This window comes from Papio anubis, chromosome 20, assembly GCF_008728515.1.
Source record: "Papio anubis isolate 15944 chromosome 20, Panubis1.0, whole genome shotgun sequence".
NCBI classification, from domain to species: Eukaryota; Metazoa; Chordata; class Mammalia; order Primates; family Cercopithecidae; genus Papio; species Papio anubis.
Genome location: NC_044995.1, coordinates 28,869,509 through 28,889,487, shown reverse-complemented (window position 1 = coordinate 28,889,487; position 19,979 = coordinate 28,869,509). Strand labels below are relative to the sequence as shown.

The 19,979-nt window shown below is 40.7% G+C and overlaps 1 long non-coding RNA gene and 1 pseudogene across 1 annotated transcript in view; one reads left to right on the top strand and one right to left on the bottom strand.

The window, feature by feature from the left end:
• LOC108583342 overlaps window positions 1-19,979 on the bottom strand; it is a 37,197-nt gene that overhangs the window by 9,213 nt on the left and 8,005 nt on the right. The window lies entirely within an intron of this gene.
• On the top strand, window positions 15,675-18,572 carry LOC116271732 (annotated as a pseudogene).

Below are 19,979 nucleotides of genomic sequence, written 5' to 3'. Positions count from 1 at the left end.
GTAAATTTGTGTGAGTTCTTTTGTAGGTTCTGGATATTAGCCCTTTCGGATGAGTGGGTGCAAAATTTTCTCCTATTCTGTAGGTTGCCTGTTCACTCTGATGGTAGTTTGTTTTGCTCTGCAGAGCCTCTTTAGTTTAATTAGATTCCATTTGTCCAATTTTGGCTTTTGTTGCCATTGCCTTTGTGTTTTTAAACATGTGAAGTCCTTGCCCATGCCTATGTCCTGAATGGTATTACCTAGGTTTTCTTCTAGGGCTTTAATGGTTTAAGTCTAACATTTAAGTCTCTAATCCATCTTGAATTAATTTTTGTTATAAGGAGTAAGGAAGGATCCAGTTTCCAGCTTTCTACTTATGGCTGTAATTTCCCAGCACCATTTATTAAATAGGAGATCCTTTTCCCCATTTCTTGTTTTTGTCAAGTTTGTCAAAGATCAGATGGCTGTAGATGTGTGGTATTGTTATTATTTCTGAGGCTCTGTTCTGTTCCATGGTCTATATCTCTGTTTTGGTACCAGTACCATGCTGTTTTGGATTACTGTAGGCTTGTATAGTTTGAAGTCAGGTAGTGTGATGCCTCCAGCTTTGTTCTTTGGCTTAGGATTGTCTTGGCAACATGGGGTCTTTTGGTTCCATGTGAACTTTAAAGCAGTTTTTCCAATTCTAATGAGAAGTCATTGAGTAGCTTAATGGGGATGGCATTGAATCTATAAATTACCTTGGGCAGTATGGCCATTTTCATGATATTGATTCTTCCTATCCATGAACATGGTGTGTTCTTCCATTTGTTTGTGTCCTCTTTTTCTTTCACTGAGCAATGGTTTGTAGTTCTCCTTGCAGAGGTCCTTTACATCCCTTGTAAGTTTGGAGTCCTAGGTATTTTATTCTCTCTGAAGCTATTGTGAATGGGACGTCATTCATGATTTGGCTCTCTCTCTTTTTTCTATTATTGGTGTATATAAAATTAGCATGATTTTGCACATTGATTTTTGTATCCTGAGACTTTGCTGGAAGTTGCTTATCCAGCTTAAGGAGATTTTGGACTAAGGGCGAAGGGGTTTTCTAAATATACTATCATGTCATCTGCAAACAGGAGGACAATTTGACTTCTTCTTCTAACTAAATACCTTTATTTCTTTCTCTTGCCTGATTGCCATAGTCAGAACACAACACTATGTTGAATAGGAATTGGTGAGAGGGCATCCTGTCTTGTGCCAGTTTTCAAGGGAATTTTTCCAGTTTTGTTGAAATTTCAGTATGATATTGGCTGTGGGTTTGTCATAAATGGCTCTTATGATTTTGAGATACGTTCCATCAATGCACCAAATTTATTGGGAGAGTTTTTTAGCAGAAGGAAGGGCTGTTGAATTTTGTCAAAGGCCTCTGCATCTCTTGAAGATAATCATGTGGTTTTGTCTTTGATTCTGTTTACATGCTGGATTTCATTTATTGATTTGTGTATGTTGAACCAACCTTGCATCCCAGGGATGAAGCCCACTTGATCATGGTGGGTAGTTTTTGATGTGCTGCTGGATTGGTTTGCCAGTATTTTATTGAGGATTTTTGCATCGATATTCATCAGGGATATTGGTCTAAAATTCTCTTTCTTTGTTAATGACTCTACCAGTCTTTGGTATCAGGATGATGTTGGCCTCCTTAAAATGAGTTGAGGAGGATTCCCTCTTTTTTCTATTGATTGAGATAGTTTCAGAAGGAATGGTACCCAGCTCCTCCCTTGGCACCTCTGGTAGGGTGGCTGTGAATCTGGCCTGCTCCTGGACTTTTTTGTTGGTAGGCTGGCTAGTGTGCCTCGATTTCCAGGAGCCTGCTATTGGTCTATTCAGGGATTCAACTTCTTCCTGGTTTAGTCTTTGGGAGTGTAAGTGTCCAGGGAAATTATCCATTTCTTCCTAGGTTTTCCTAGTTTATTTGTGTAGAGGTGTTTATAATATTCTCTGATGGTAGTTTGTATGTCTGTGGGGTCAGTAGTGATATCCCCTTTATCATTTTTTATTGCATCTATTTGATTCTCTTGATGAATGATGTTTCCAGCTGCATCCATGTCCCTACAATCCGTGTCCACTGTAGGGACCTACAGAATGGGAGAAAATTTTTACAATCGATCCATCTGACTAAAAGGCTAATACCCAGAATCTACAAAGAACTTAAACAAATTTATTAGAAAAATAAAACAATCCCATCAAAAAGTGGGCAAAGGATATGAGCAGACACTTCTCAAAAGAAGACATTTATGCAACCAACAGACATATGAAAAAATGCTCATTATCACTGGTCATCAGAGAATTGCAAATCAAAACCGCAATGAGATACCATCTCATGCCAGCTAGAATGGTGATCATTAAAAAGTCAGGAAGGAGAGGGAGCCCAAGATGGCCAAATAGGAACAGCTCCAGCCTCCAGCTCCCAGCATGAGCGACACAGAAGACAGGTGATTTCTGCATTTTCAACTGAGGTAACGGGTTCATCCACTGGGACGTGCTGGCCAGCAGGTGCAGCCTGACCAGCGAGAGCTGAAGTAGGGTGAGGCATTGCCTCACCTGGGAAGCTCGAGGGGGAAGGGAATTCCTTTTCCTAGCCAAGGGAAACTGAGACACACAACACCTAGAAAATTAGGTATTTCCCACCCTAATACCATGCTTTAAAAAGGGTCTTAGCAATTGGCACACCAGCAAATTATATCCCACACTTGGACCGGATGGTCCCATGCCTACGGAGCCTCCCTCATTGCTAGCAAAGCAGTCTGAGATCTAACTGGGTACACCTCTGAAATGAAGCTTCCAGAGCAAGAATCAGACAGCAACACTTGCTGTTCAGCACTATTCTATCTTCTGCAGCCTCCGCTGCTGATACCCAGGCAAACAGGGTCTGAAGTGGACCTCAAGCAAACTCCAACAGACCTGCAACTGAGGGTTCTGACTGTTAGAAGGAAAACTAATAAACAGAAAGAACACCCACACCAAAACCCCATCAGTACGACACCATCATCAAAGACCAAAGGCAGATAAAACCACAAAGATGGGGAAAAAGCAGTGCAGAAAAGCTGGAAATTGAAAAAATCAGAGCGCATCTGCCCCTCCAAAGGAACACACCTCATTGCCAGCAGCAGAACAAAACTGGATGGAGAATGACTTTGATGAGTTGACAGAAGAAGGCTTCCAGTCAATCAAACTTCTCAAACTACAGGAGGAACTATAGACAGGCAAGAAACTAAAACCTTCAAAAGATTTGGCGGAATGGATAACTAGAATAACAATGCAGAGAAGGCTGAAATGACCTGATAGAGATGAAAACCATGACACAAGAACTACGTGATAAATGCACAAACTGAAAGAGAAGTAACCAACGATCAACTGAAAGAAACAGTATCAGATAGCTGAAATGAAGTGAATGAAAAGAAGCAAGAAAGAAGTTTAGAGGAAAAGAGGTAAAAAGAAGTGAACAAAGCCTCCAAAAATATGGGATTATGTGAAAAGACCAAATCTATGTCTGATCAATGTACCTGAAAGTGATGGGGAGAATGGAACCAAGTTGGAAAACACTCTGCAGGATATTATCCAGGAGAACTTCCCAATCTAGTAAGGCAGGCCAACATTCAAAATTCAGAAAATACAGAGGAATGCCACAAAGATACTCCTCGAGAAGGAAACAGCTCCGGGCACATAATTGTCAGATTCACCAAGAAAGTTGTAATGAAGGAAAAAATGTTAAGGGCAGCCAGAGAGAAGGTGGGTTACCCCACAAAGGGGAAGCCCGTCAGACTCACAGCAGATCTCGGCAGAAGCTCACAAGCCAGAAAGAGTGGGGGCCAATATTCAACATTCTTAAAGAAAAGAATTTTTCAGCCAGAATTTGATATCAGCCAAACTAAGTTTCATAAGTGAAGGAGAAATAAATCCTTTACAGATAAGCAAATGCCCAGAGATTTTGTCACCACCAGGCCTGCCTTACAAGAGACCCTGAAGGAAGCACTCAACATGGAAAGGGAACAGCAGGGTACCAGTCATTTTGCAAAACATGCCAAAATGTAAAGACCATTGAGGCTAGGAAGAAACTGCATCAACTAGCAGGCAAATAAGCAGTTATTATCATAATGGCAGGATCAAGTTCACACATAACAAAGATTAATAAATGTAAATGGACTAAATGGTCAATTAAAAGACACAGACTGGCAAAATTGGATGAGAGTCAAGACCCATCAGTCTGCTGTATTCCAGGAGACCCATCTCATGTGGAGACATACACAGGCTCAAAATAAAGGGATGGAGGAAGATCTACCAAGCAAATGGGAACAAAAAAAGCAGGGGTTGCAATCCTAGTCTCTGATAAAACAGACTTTGAAGCCATCAAAGATCAAAGAGACAAAGAAGGCCATTACATAATGGTAAAGGGATCAATTCAACAGGAAGAGCTAACTATCCTAAATATCTATGCACCCAATACAGGAGCACCCAGATTCCCTTAAAACAAAGTATTAGAAGCCTACAAAGAGACTCAGACTCCCATACAATAATAATGGAGACTTCAGCACCCACTGTCAACATTAGACAGATCAATGAAGCAGAAAGTTAACAAAGGACATCCAGGAACTGAACTCATCTCTGCAGCAAGCGGACTAATAGACAACTACAGAACTCTCACCCCAAATCAACAGAATATACATTCTTCTCCAGCACCACATCACCTTATTCCCAAATTGACCCACATAGTGGAAGTAAAGCACTCCTCAGCAAATGTACAAGAACAGAGAGTATAACAAACTGTCTCTCAGACCACAGTGCAATCAAACTAGAACTCAGGACTAGAAACTCAATCAAAACCTGGCTCAACTACATGGAAACTGAATAACCTGCTCTGAATGACTACTGGGTACATAAGGAAATGAAGGCAGAAATAAAAGATGTTCTTTGAAATAGTAAGGGAACAAAAGATACAACATACCAGAATCTCTGGGACACATTTTAAAGCAGTGATTTATAGCACTAAATGCCCTACAAGAGAAAGCTTAGAGGAAAGATCTAAAGAATTGACACCTAACGTAAAATTAAAGAACTAGAGAAGCAAAAGTGAAGCACATTCAAAGTTAGCAAGAGCCAGAAATAACTAAAGATCCAGAGCAGAACTAGGAAGGAGATAGAGACACAAAAACCCTCCAAAATCAATGGGTCAGGGTTGGTTTTGAAAAGATCCAACAAAATTGATAGACAGCTAACAAGACTAATGGAAGAGAAAAAATCAAATGGTCACAATAAAATGATAAAAGGAGATATCATCACCACGACCCACAAATACAAACTACCATCAGAGAGAATATATAAAACACCTCTATGCAAAATGAAGCTAGAAAATCTAGAGAAATGGATGAATTTCCTGAACATACACTCTCCCAAGACTAAACCAGAAAGTTGAATCCCTGAATAGATAATGAGCTCTCTGGGGTGAGGCAATAATTAATAGCCCACCAACCAAAAAAGTCCAGTAGCAGACAGATTGACAGCTGAATTCTTACCAGAGGTACAAGGAGGAGCTGGTACCACATTTCCTTCTGGAAACTATTTAATCCAATGAAAGAAGTCCTCCCTAACTCTCATTTTATGAGGCCAGCATCATCCTGATACCAAAGACTGGCAGAACAAAACAACAACAACAAAAAGAATTTTTAGACCAATATCCTTGATGACATCATTGCAAAACTCCTCAATAAAATACTGGCAAGCCGAGATCCAGCAGCACATCAAAATTGCTTATCCACCCATGATCAAGTGGAGGCTTCATCCCTGGGAGTGCAAGGCTGGTTCAACATACACCGTGTCGTAATCCAGCATGTAAGCAGAATCAAAGGGCAAAACACATGGTCTATCTCAATAGATGCAGAAAAGACCTTTGACAAAATTCAGCAGCCCTTCCTATAAAACTCTCAATAAATTTGGTATTGATGGGCATTATCTCAAAATCATAAGAGCTATTTATGACAAGCCAGCCAATATCATACTGAATGGGTAAAACTGGAAACATTCTCTTTGAAAACTGGCACAAGACAGGGGATGCCCTCTCTCACCACTCCTATTCCAACATATTTGGAAGTTCTGGCTATGGCAATCAGGCAGAGAAATAAAAGGTATTTAGTTAGGAAAAGAAGAGTCAAATTGTCCCTGTTTGGCAGATGACATGATAGTATATTTAGAAAGCCCCTTAGTCTCAGTCAAAATCTCCTTAAGCTGATAAGCAGCCTTCAGCAAAGTCTCAGGATACAAAATCAGTATTACTGCAAAATCCACAGGCATTCTTATACACCAATAACAGAAGAGGGGCAAATCCTTGAATGACGTCCATTCACAATAGCTTCAGAATAAAATACCTAGGACTCCAACTTACAAAGGGATGTAAAGGACCTCTGCAAGGAGAACTACAAACCATTGCTCAGTGAAAGAAAAGGGACACAAACAAATGGAAGAACACACCATGTTCATGGATAGGAAGAATCAATATCATGAAAATGGCCATACTGCTAGGTAATTTATAGATTCAATACCATCCCCATTAAGCTACCAATGACTTTCCTTCACAGAATTGGAAAAAACTGCTTTAAAGTTCACATGGAACAAAAAGACCCCCATGTTGCCAAGACAATCCTAAGCCAAAGAACAAAGCTGGAGGCATCACACACTACCTGACTTCAAACATGCTACAAACCTACAGTAACCAAAACAGCATGGTACCTGGTACAAAACAGATATATGACCAATGGAACAGAACAGAGGCCCTCAGAAATATTACCACACATCTACAGCCATCCCTGATCTTTGACAAACCCACAGCAAAAGAAACAAAGCCCAGGGAAAAAGGATTCCCTATTTAATAAATGGTGCTGGGAAAATTGGCTGTATCACGTAGAAAGCTGAAACTGGATCCCTTTCCTTACTCACTTATACGAAATTAATTCAAGATGGATTAGAGACTTAAATGTTAAAAGACTTAAAAACCATTAAAGCCCTAGAAGAAAACCTAGAGTAATACCATTCAGGACATAGAAGCATGGGCAAAAGGACTTCATGTCCTAAAACACCAAAAGCAAGCGGCAACAAAAGCCAAAATTGACAAAATGGGATCCTAATTAAACTAGAGAGCTTCTGCACAACAAAAGAAACTACCATCAGAGTGAACAGGCAACCTACAAGTGGGAAAAAATTTTTGAAATCTACTCATCTGAAAGGCTAATAACCAGAACCTACAAAGAACTCACACAAATTTACAAAGAAAAACAAAACAACCCCATCAAAAGTGGAGCCGAAAGGATATGAACAGACACTTCTCAAAGAGACATTCATGCAGCCAACAGATTTACTTAAGTAAAATCTCATCATCCTTTCATCATTAGAGAAATGCAAATCAAAGAACCACAATGAGATACCATCTCACACCAGTTAGAATGACAATCATTAAAAGTCAGGAAACAACAGGTGCTGGAGAGGATGTGGAGAAATAGAACACTTTTACACTGTTGGTGGGACTGTAAACTAGTTCAACAATTGTGGTTGAACTTCTGTAGGTCCCTACAAAGAACACGAACTCATCCTTTTTTATGGCTGCATAGTATTCCATAGTGTGCGTGCCAAATTTTCTTAATCCAGTCTGTCACTGATGGACATTTGGGTTGATTCCAAGTCTTTGCTATTGTGAATAGTGCCACAATAAACATGCGTGAGTGTGTGTCTTTATAGTAGCATGATTTATAATCCTTTGGTCATATACCCAGTAATGGGATTCCTGGGTCAAATGGTATTTCTAGTTCTAGATTCTTGAGGAATTGCCACACTATCTACAACAATAGTTGAACTAGTTTACACTCCCAACAACAGTGTAAAAGTATTCCTATTTCTCCACATCCTCTCTAGCAAGCATTGTTTCCTGACTTTTTAATAATCACCATTCTAACTGGCGTGAGATAGTATCTCACTGTGGTTTTCATTTACATTTCTCAAATGACCAGTGATGAACATTTTTTTCATGTCTGTTGGCTGCATACATGCCTTCTTTTGAGAATTGTCTGTTCATATCCTTTGCCCACTTCTTGATGGGATTTTTTTCTTTTTTCTTGTGAATTTGCTTCAATTTTTTGTAGGTTCTGGATATTAACCCTTTGTCAGATGGATAGGTTGCAAAAATTTTCTACCATTCTGTAGGCCGTCTGTTCACTCTGATGATAGTTTCTTTTGCTGTGCAGAAGGTCTTTAGTTTAATTAGATCCCATTTGTCAATTTTGGCTATTGTTGCCATGACTTTTGGTGTTTTAGACATGAAGTCTTTGCCCATGCCTATTTCCTGAGTGGTATTTCCCAAGTTTTCTTCCAGGATTTTTAAGGTCTTAGGTCTTACGATTAAGTCTTCCTCTTGAGTTGATTTTTGTATAAGGTGTAAGGAAGGTGTCCAGTTTCAGCTTTCTGCATATGGCTAGCCAGTGTTCCCAACATCATTTATTAAATAGGGAATCTTTTCCCCATTCCTTGTTTTCGTCAGGTTTGTCAAAGATCAGATGGTTATAGATGTGTTATGTTGTTTCTGAGGCCTCTATTCTGTTTCATTGGTCTATATGTCTGTTTTGGTATCAGTACCAGGCTGTTTTGGTTACTGTAGCCTTGAAGTATAGTTTGAAGTCAGGTAGCATGATGCCTCCAGCTTTGTTCTTCTTGCCCAGGATTGTCTTGACTATGCAGGCTCTTTCTTGTTTCCCTATGAAGTTTAAAGTAGTTTTTTCCAATTCTGTGAAGAAAGTCAGTGGTAGCTTAATGCGGATAGTATTGAATCTATAAATTACTTTGGGCAGTATGGCCATTTTCAAGATATTGATTATTCCTATCCATGAGTATGAAATATTTTTCCATTTGTTTGTGTCCTCTCTGTTTTCCTTGAGCAGTGGTTTGTCGTTCCCCTTGAAGAGGTCCTTCACATCCATTGTAGGTTGTATTCCTAGGTATTTTATTCTCCTTGTAGCAATTGTGAATGGGAGTTGATTCATGATTTGGCTGTTTGTCTATTATTGGTGTATAGAAATGTTTGTGATTTTTGCACGTTGATTTTGTATCCCGAGACTCTCCTGAAGTTGCTTATCAGCTTAAGGAGATTTTAGGCTGAGACGATGGGGTTTTCTAAATAGACAATCATGTCATCTGCAAACAGAGACAATTTGACTTCCTCTCTTCCTATTTGAATACCATTTATTTCTTTCTCTTGCCTGATTGTCCTGGCCAGGACGTCCAATACTATGTTGAATAGAAGTAGTAAGAGAAGGCATCCTTGTTTTGTGCCAGTTTTCAAAGGGAATGCTTCCAGTTTTTGCCTATTCGGTATGATATTGGTTGTGTGTTTGTCATAAATAGCTCTTATTATTTTGAGATACATTCCATCGATACCCAGTTTATTGAGAGTTTTTAGCATGAAGGGGTGTTGAATTTTGTTGAAGTTATTTTCTGACTCTATTGAGTTAGTCGTGTGGTTTTTGTGATTGGTTCTGTTTATGTGATGGATTACATTTATTGATTTGTGTATGTTGAACCAGACTTGCATTGCAGGTATGAAGTCAACTTGATCATGGTGGATAAGCTTTTTGATGTGCTGCCGGATTGGCTTGCCAGTATTTTTTTGAGGATTTTTGCATTGATGTTAATCAGGGACATTGGCCTGAAATTTTCTCTTTTTGTTTTGTCTCTGTCAGGTTTTGGTATCAGGATAATGCTGGCCTCATAAAATGAGTTAGGCAGGATTCTCTCTCTTTCTATTGTTTGGAATAGTTTCAGAAGGAATGGTACCAGCTCCTTTTTGTGCCTGTGGTAGAATTCAGCTGTGAATCCATCAGTTCCTGGGCTTTTGTTTTGGTTGGTACGCTATTAATTACTGTCTCAATTTCAGAACTTATTATTGGTCTATTCAGGAGTTTGACTTCTTCCTTGAGAGGATATATGTGTCCAGGAATTTATCCATTTCTTCTAGATTTTCTAGTTTATTTATATAGAGGTCTTTACAATATTCTCTGATAGTAGTTTGTATTTCTGTGGGATCAGTAGTGTGATATCCCCTTTGTCATTTTTTATTGTGTCTATTTGATTCTTCTCTCTTTTCTTCTTTATTAGTCTGGCTAGTGACCTACCTATTTTGTTGATCTTTTCAAAAAACCAGCACTGGATTCATTAATTTTTTGAAGGGTCTTTTGTGTCTGTATCTCTTTCAGTTCTGCTCTGATCTTAGTTATTTCTTGTCTTCTGCTAGCTTTTGAATTTGTTTGCTCTTGCTTCTCTAGTTCTTTCAATTGTGATTTTAGGGTGTCCATTTAAGACCTTTCCTGCCTTCTCTTGTGAGCATTTAGTGCTACAAATTTTTCTCTAAATACTGCTTTGGTTGTGTCCCAGAGATTCTTGTAGGTTGTATCTTTGTTCTCAGTGGTTTCAAAGAACTTATTTATCTCTGCCTTTGTTTTTTTATTTACCCAGTAGTCATTTAGGAGCAGGTTGTTCAGTTTCCAAGTAGCTGTACAGTTTTGAGTGAGTTTCTTAATCCTGAGTTCTAATTTGATTGCGCTGTGGTCTGAGAGAATGTTTGTTATGATTTCCATTCTTTTGCATTTGATGAGGAGTGTTTTACTTCCCAATTGTAGTCCAATTTTAGAATGCAATGAGTTGCTGACAAGAATGTATAATCTGTTGATTTGGGGTGGAGAGTTCTGTAGATGTCTATTAGGTTTGCTTGGTCCAGTGCTGAGTTCAAGTCCTGAATATCCTTGTTAATTTTCTGTCTTGTTGATCAATCTAATACTGACAGTTTGATGTTAAAGTCTCCCACTACTATCATGATGTAGGAGATTAAGTCTCTTCGTAAGTCTCTAAGAACTTGCTTTATGAATCTGGGGGCTCCTGTATTGGGTCTATATGTATTTAGAATAGTTAGCTCTTCTCGTTGCATTGATCCCTTTACCATTATGTAATGCCCTTCTTTGTATCTTTTCGTTTTTGTTGGTTTAAAGTCTGTTTTATTAGAGATTAGAATTGCAACTCCCGCTTTTTTTTTTTCTTTCCATTTGCCTGGTAAATATTCCTCCATCCCTTAATTTTGAGCCTGTGTGTCTTTGCACGTGAAATGAGTCTCCTGTTTGGTCTTTACTCTTTATCCAATTTGCCAGTCTGTGTCTTTTAATTGGAGCATTTAGCCCATTTACATTTAGGGTTAATACTGTTATGTATGAATTTACATTTAAGGTTAATATTGTTATATGTGAATTTGATCCTGTCATTATGATGCTAGGTTGTTGTTTTGCACGTTAGTTGATGCAGTTTCTTTATAACATCGATGTTCTTTACAATTTGGTATGCATGTTTTTGCAGTGGCTGTTACCGATTGTTCCTTTCCATGTTTAGTGCTTCCTTCAGGATCTCTTGTAACGAAGGCCTGATGGTGACAAAATCTCTCAGCATTTGCTTGTCTGTAAAGAATTTTATTTATCCTTTGCTTATGAAGCTTAGTTTGGCTGGATGTGAAATTCTGGGATGAAAATTCTTTTTTTTAAGAATGTTGAATATTGGTGCCTACTATCTTCTGGCTTTTAAAGGTTTCTGCAGAAAGATCTGCTGTTAGTCTGATGGGATTCCCTTTGTGGGTAACCTGACTTTTCTCTCTGGCTGCCCTTAACATTTTTTTTCATTTCAACCTTGGTGAATCAGATGATTGTGTGTTTCAGGGTTGCTCTTCTCGAGGAGTATCTTTGTGGTGTTCTCTGTATTTCCTAAATTTGAATGTTGGCCTGTCTTACTAGGTTGGGGAAGTTCTACTGGATAATCTCCTGAAGAGTGTTTTCCAGCTTGGTTCCATTCTCCCAGTCACTTTCAGGTACACCAATCAAATGTAGATTTGGTCTTTTTCACATAATCCCATAGGTCTTGGAATCTTTGTTCTTTTTCATTCTTTTTTCTCTAATCTTGTCTTCTCTCTTTATTTCAGTAAGTTGATCTTCAATCATTGTTATCCTTTCTTCTGGTTGATCGATTTGGCTGCTGGTAAGTGTGCATGCTTCACGAAGTTCTTGTGCTATGTTTTTCAGCTCCATCAGTCATTTATGTTCTTCTCTACACTGGTTATTCTAGTTAGCAATTCGTGAAACCTTTTTTCAAGGTTCTTAACATCCTCGTGTTGGGTTAGAACACGCTCCTTTAGTTTGGAGGAGTTTGTTATTACCCACCTTCTGAAGCCTACTTCTTTCAATTCATCAAACTCATTCTCTGTCCAGTTTTGTTCCCTTGCTGGTGAGGAGTTGTGATCCTTTGGAGGAGAAGAGGCATTCTGGTTTTTTGAATTTCAGGCTTTTTGCGCTGGTTTCTCCTGATCTTCATGGATTTATCTGCCTTTGATATTTGATGTTGGTGACCTTTGGATAGGGTCTTTTAGTGAATGTGCTGTTCCTTTCTGTTTGTTAGCTTTCCTTCTGATAATCAGGCCCCTCTACTTCCGGTCTGCTGGAGTTTGCTGGAGGTTCGCTCCTGACCCCGTTTGCCTGGGTATCACCAGCAGAGGCTGCAGAACAGCAAAGATTGCTACCTGATCTATTTTCTGGAAGCTTCATCCCATAGGGGCACCTGCCAGATGCCAGCCAAAGCTCTCCTGTATGAGGTGTCTGTTGGCCACTAGTAGGAGGTGTCTCCCAGTCAGGATACATGGAGGTTAGGGACCCACTTGAGGATGCAATCTGATCCTTAACAGAGCTTGAACACTGTGCTTGGAGGTCTGTTGCTGTCTTCAGAGATGTCAGGCAGGAAAGTTTAAGTCTGCTGAAGCTTCACCCACATCCACCTCTTTCTTCAGGTGCTCTGTCACAGGGAGATGGGGGTTTTATCTATAAGTCCCCGACTGGGGCTCCTGCCTTTTATTCAGGGATGCCTTGGCCAGAGAAGAGAAATTTGGCAGTCTGGCCACAGCAACCTTGCTGAGCTGCAGTGGGCTTCACCCAGTTCCAACTTCCCAGTGTTTTGTTTACACTGTGAGCATAAAACTGCCTACTCAAGCCTCAGCAATGGCAGATGTCCCTCCTCCCACCAAGCTGGAACCTCCCGGGTGGATCTCAGACTGCTGCTGTGCTGGCAGTGAGAATTTCAACCCAGCGGATCTTAGTGTGCTGGGCTTCATGCGGGTGGGACCCTCTGAGCCAGACTACTTGGTCCCCTGGCTTCAGCACCCCTTTCCAGAGGAATAAACGATTCTGTCTTGCTGGCGTTTCAGGCACCACTGGGGTATGGAAAAAAAGAACTGCAGCTAGTTTGGTGTCTTCCCAAATTGCTGCCCAGTTTTGTGCTTGAAACCCAGGGCCCCGGTGGGGTAGGAACAGGAAGAAATCTCCTGGTTTGTGGGGTTTGAAGACCATGGGACAAGCACAGTATCTGTGCCGGAGTTCCTCAGGCTCAGTCCCTCATGGCTTCCCTTGGGTAGGGGAGAAAATTCCTTGACCCCTTGTGCTTCCCAGGTGAGGCAACACCCTTACCTGCTTTGTCTCACCCTCTGTGGGCTGCACCCTGTCCAACCAGTCCCAATGAGATGAACCAGGTACCTCAGTTGGAAATACAGAAATCACACACCTTCTCCATCGATCTCACTGGGAGTTGCAGACCAGAGCTGTTCCTAATTGGCCATCTTGCCAGCCCCTCTGCTAAAGATGTTTAGCAGCTTAAGAAGCTTTGGGACTGAGACTATGAGATTTTCTAGATGTAGGATCATAGCATCTGCTAACCAGCATAGTTTAACTTCCTCTGTTTCTATTTGAATGCTTTTTAGTTCTTTCTCTTGCCTTATTGCACTAGCCAGGACTTCCAATACTATATTAAAAAGAAGTGGTGAGAGAGGGCATCCTTGTCGTGTGCCAGTTTTAACAGTGAATGCTTTCAGCTTTTGCCCTTTCCGTATGATGTCATCTGTGGGTTTGTGATGTATGGCTCTTATTATTTTGAGGTATGTTTTTTCAATACCTAGTGTATTGAGAGTTTTTAACATAAATGGTGTTCAATTTTATTGAAAGCTATTTCTGCATCTATTGAGATAATCATGTGGTTTTTGTCTTTAGTTCTCTATATATGATGAATCACATATTGATTTGTGTAAGTTGAACCAACCTTGCAACCCATGGATGAAGCCTACTTGATTATAGTGGAAAAGCTTTTTAATGTGCTGCTGGATTTTGTGTGCCAGTATATTTTGTTGCCAGTATTTTTTGGTGTCCCTGACAGGTTTTGGTACCACTATGGTGCTGGCCTCATAGAAAGAGTTAGGAAGAAGTCCCTCTGTTTCAATTCTTTGAAATAGTTTCAGTAGGAATTTCACCAGCTGTTCTTTGTAAATCTGGTATCATTCAGCTGTTAATCTTCCTGCTCCTGGGTTGTTTATTATTGGCAGACTATTTATTATTGCCTCAATTTCAGAGCCTGTTATTTGTCTTTGCAGGGGTTCAATTTCCTCCTAGTTTAGTCTTGGGAGGGTGTATGTGTCCAGGAATTTATACATTTTTACTAGATTTCCTATTTTATATGCATAGAGAGGTTTACAGTATTCTCTGATGGTTACTTTTATTTCTGTGGAGTCAGTGGTAATATCTCCCTTATTATTTCTGATTGTGTTTGTTTGAATTTTGTATCTTTTCTTCCTTAGTAGTCTATCTAGTAGTATATCTATATCATTAGTTTTTTCGAAAAAACAGCACCTGAATTTGTTGATGTTTGAATGGTTTCTCTTGTCTCTATCTCTTTCAGTTCAGCTCTGATTCTGGTTATTTCTTGCCTTCTGCTAGCTCTAGAATTTCTTTGCTCTTGTTTCTCTAGTTATTATAGTTGTTGTGTTAGGTTGTCAACTTGAGATCTTTCTAGCTTTTTAATATAAGCATTTAGTGCTATAAATTTCCCTATTAACACTGCTTTAGCTGTGTCCCAGAGATTCTGGTATGTTTTGTCTTTGTTCTCATGGGTTTCAAACAATTTCTTGATATATGCCTTAATTTCATTATTTATCCAAAAGTCATTCAGGAGGAGATTATTCAACTTCCATGTAACTGCATGGTTAATTTTTTAGTCTTGAGTTCTAATTTGATTGTGCTGTGGTCTGTGACACAGTTTATTATGATTTCAGTTCTTTTGCATTTGCTGAGGAGTGTTTTACTTCAGACTATGTGACCAATTTAGAGAAAGTGGCATGTGGTGATGAGAAGAAAGTGTATTCTGCTGTTTTGGGATAGAGAGTTCTGTAAATATCTATCACATCCATTTGATCCAGAGCGAAGTTCAGATCCTGAATATCTTTATTACTTTTCTGTCTCAGTGATCTGTCTAATATTATCAGTGGGGTGTTAAAGTTTCCCACTATTATTGTGTGGGGGTCTAAGTCTCTTGAAGACCTCTAGAAACTTGTTATATAAATCTGGTTGCTCCTGTGTTAGGTGCATATATATTTAGGTAGTTAGTTCTTGTGTAATTGAACACTTTGCCATTATATAATGCCTCTATTTGTCTTTTTTTGATCTTTGTTTGTTTAAAGTCTGTTTTGTTGGAAACTAGGATTGCGACCCCTGCTTTTTTCTGTTTTCCATTTGCTTGGTAAAATTGCCTCCACTTCTTTATTTTGAGCCTATGTGTGTCATTGATTGTGAGATGGGAGTCTTGAAGACAGCATACCAATGGTTCTTGGTTCTTTATCCACTTGTCACTCTGTGTCTTAGCTGGGGCATTTAGTCCATTTATATTTAAGGTTAGTATTGTTATATGTAGACTTGATCCTCTCATCTTGATGCTAGCTGGTTATTTTGAAGACTTGTTTATGTGGTTGATTGATTTATGATGTCGTTGGTCTTTGTACTTCAGTGTGTTTTTGTAATGGCTGGTAATAATTTTTCTTTCCAAATTAGTGCTTTCTTCAGGAGCTCTTGAAAGGCAGATCTGGTAGCAATGAATTACCTCAGCATTTTCTTGTCTAAAAAGAATGCTATTTCTCCTTGGCTTAGGCTTAGTTTGGCAAGATATAAAATTCTGTGTTAAAATTTCTTTTCTTTAAGAATGTTAAATATTGCCCCACAATCTCTTTTGGCTTATAGGGTTTAAACTGAGAGGTCTGCTGTCAGTCTGATGGGCTTTCCTTTGAAGGTAACCTGGCCTTTCTCTCTGGCTGCCCTTAACATTTTTTTTTTTTTTTCATTTCAACTTTGGAGAATCTGACGTTTATATGTCTTGGGTATGATCTTTTTATGGTGTATTCTACTGGGGTTTTCCGCATTTTCTAAATTTGAATGTTGGCCTGTATATCAAAGTTGGGGATGTTCTCATGGGTGAGATTCTGAAATATGTTCTCCAAATTTGTTACCGTCTCCCCAACTCTTTCAGGCACACCAAACAATTATAGATTTGGTCTCTTTACATAATCCCATTTTTCTCAGAGGTTTTTAAATTTCTTTTTATTCTTTTTTCTCTATTATTGTCTGCCTTTCTTACTTCAGAAAGCCAGTCTACAAGCTCCAAGATCCTTTCCTCTGCTTCATCTATTTCTTCTATTAATACTTGCAATTGCTTTATGAAATTCTTGTATTGTGTTTTTCAGCTATACCAGGTTGGTTTGGTTGTTCTCTATCCTGGCTAAGTTGTTTGTCAGCTCCTGCAATGTTTTATTATAATGTTTAGCTTTCTTGCATTGAGTTAGAACATGCTCTTTTAGCTCAGTGAAGTTCATTTATATCCATATTGTGGGGTCTACTTCTGTTATTTCAGCTATCTCAACTTCAGCCCCATTCTGAATCCTTGCTGGAGAAGTAATGTGATCATTTGGAGAGGAGAGGGCACTTTGGCTTTTTGAGTTTTTAATATTCTTGTGCTGATTCTTTCTTACTTTTGTGTGCCTATCTACCTTTAATCTTTGAGGTTGCTGACCTTTGAATGGGGGTTTTTGCTTGCTTGTTTTCTTTTTAACTGTTTGGCCATTTTTTGTAGAACTGCTACAGTTTGTGGGGCATCCTCCCCAGTTTCTAGTTCTCAGATTTTTCAGTATCTGTAAGTTCGCCAGCAAAGGCTGTGAAACAACAAATATAGCAGCCCACTCTTTCCCCTGAGAGCTCCATCCCAGGGGAGGTGCAGACATGTTGCTGGTCCAAGCACATCTGTAGGAGGTGACTAGAGATCCTGGTTAGGAGGTCTCACCCATTCAGAGGAACAGGAATGAAGACCCACTTAAAGAAGCAGTCTAGCCCCACTTTCACAGAGCAGCTATGCTGTACTGGGGTACCATTTCTGCCCCTCTCCATGTTGGGCTCCCCAAGGCCTGGAGGCTGAAACAACTAAGTTGCTGAAACAGCAAAGATGGTGGCCCACCCCTCTCTCTGGGAATTCTGTCACAAAAAGTTTTCAAGCCTCTGTTGGCCAGAAAATATTAGTGGGAGTAGCTGGAGGCCCTGGTTGAAAATTACCATTCAGAGAATAAGACTCTGATATGCAGGGTCCCACTTAAAAAAGCAGTCTGGTCACATTATGGTAGAGCCACTGTGCTGTGCTGTGCTGAGAGATTCCTTCTGTCCCTTGATTGTTTGCACTCTCTTAAGTCCACAGGCTGGAATGGCTGAGTTGTCCAAACACCAAATGTGATGGCACACTCCTCCCAGTGGGCCCTGCATCCTAGGGAGAAATCAAAATTCTGTTTGCCAGGGAATATTGGTGGGGGCGGTGGCTGGCTAGAGGCCCTGATGGGAGGCCCCACCCTGAGTTGAAAAATGTGTCAGGGTTCCACTTAAAGAAGCAACCTGGCCACATTTTGTAGAACCACTGTGCTGTGCTGGGGGCTTCCTTCCACCTACTTCAGTTTTGTTTGGACTTTCCTAAACCCACAGGCTGAAATGGGTGAGTCATCCAAACAGCAAATATGGCAGGCTGCCCCTACCTCCAGGAACTCTGTCCCATTTCAGGTACGTGCAACGTTGTTGCTAGGGAGTGGCTGGAATTCCAAGCCAGTGGGTCTTATCCTGTGAAGTGCCATGAAAGTGGGGCCCACAGACTGAATTATACAGTAATCAATGACATGTTTAAAAAGTACTCCATACTCCAGGTGGTCCAGGCCACCGTGATCCTCTCCACCATTCTCTGCTGCATTGCCTTCTTCATCTTCATGCTCCAGCTCTTCCGCCTGAATCAGGGAGAGAGGTTTGTCCTAACCTCCATCATCCAGCTAATGTCATGTCTGTGTGTCATGAATGCGGCCTCTGTTTATACAGACAGGCGTGAAGACATTCACGAGAGAAACATGGAATTCTATTACCTGACCAAAGAAGGCAGCAATGGCTACTCCTCTATCCTGGTGTGGGCGGCCTTCACCTGCACCTTCAGCAGCGGCATGATGCACCTGATACTGAGGAAGGGCAAATGGAGTTCCGGAGCTTGGTTGCTTCTGCTGCAGTACAGAATCCACATTCAGATAACCATTTTGTATATAATCATTATTTTCTTGAGGTTTTTCTAGCAAATGTATTGTTTCTTTTAAAAGCCAAAAAAAAGAAAAAGAAAAAATTCAAAAAGGAGAAGAGTTATTGCATTCTTGAGTTGAGAGAATAGACTATGAAGGCTGGTATTCAGAACTGCTGCGCACTCAAAAGTCTCAAGACACAAGCAAAGCTCCAGCAAAGCTCGAATCCAAAAGCACTTGGCGGGACATTTCTTAACCATAGGGTTGTGAAGGGAGGAGATGAGAGGCTGGGAAAGCCAGGCCTCTGGGGACGTGCTTCCTATAGGTTTTAGCTGGCTCAAGCTCCTCCCAAATCGCTCTGCTAGTGGTAGGTGAAAGGGGGTGAGGTGGGTTGCAGGAGAGGAATGACAGTTTCCTGAAAGGTTTAGCCCAAGTTCCAAGTGAGAAGCAGGTATTGTCCCTGACATTCTGTCTGTATCCAAACCAGAGCCCAACCAACCCTCCTGTATAGGGGCGGGTCAGAAAAAGTTTCACCTAAATTTGCTGACAGTGTCACCTGCTTGCCTTAGGAATGGCGATCCTTTACTTGCATGCCAGATTTATACTCACCCTTTGGCAAAACCTACAGTCCCCCCGCACCCCCCACAGACCTACAGAATCAGTCTTCAAGGGATGAGGCCAGTGAATCTGCTTTTCTCACATGCTCCCTGGGCAACACTTCAGATGCATTGAAGTTGGGGACCACAGTCCCTGGGCCAAGTGAGCAGAGCTGCCTCATAAATGCTAGGATGTCATCATGTGGAGATGGGGAGGTGGGTGTAACCCCCACAGCAGGCCAAAACCTTGGCCTCCATCACCACAGCTGTCTACATCCAGGGTCACCAAACTCCATTCCTGGGCCATGTGAACTCATAGCCACCTTCAGGGAGCGGGGTGCAGCCTCCTTCCCATCCTATCCCACAAGCCCTCTCCCTTCTTGTCCAGCCCTTCATGCTACACCTGGCTGGCCTCTCACCCCTATTTCTGGAGCCTCAGAGGATGCATCCACCATTCATTCATCAACATAAATCATGACATGCATGCATGTACCAGGCACAGGGGATACCCTCTCAAGACAATCTCCTTCTAGGGCTCATGGCCTAGTGGAGGAGACAGATTAATAATTAATTAGAAAAACTAGCAGGGCACAGTGGCTTACACTTGTAATCCCAGCACTTTGGGAGGCCAAGGCGGGTAGATCACCTGAGGTCAGGAGTTCAAGACCAGCCTGGCCAAAATGGCAAAATCCTGTCTCTACTAAAAATACAAAAGTCAGTTGGGCATTGTGGTGCATGCCTGTAAACCCAGCTACACGGAGGTTGAGGCAGGAGAATCACTTGAACCCAGGAGACAGAGGTTGCAGTGAGCCGAGATCGTGCCACTGCACTCCAGCCTGGGCAACAGAGCGAGACTCCATCTCAAACAAACAAAACCCAAAAACACAAGAAACTAATTACACACTGTGATGAGG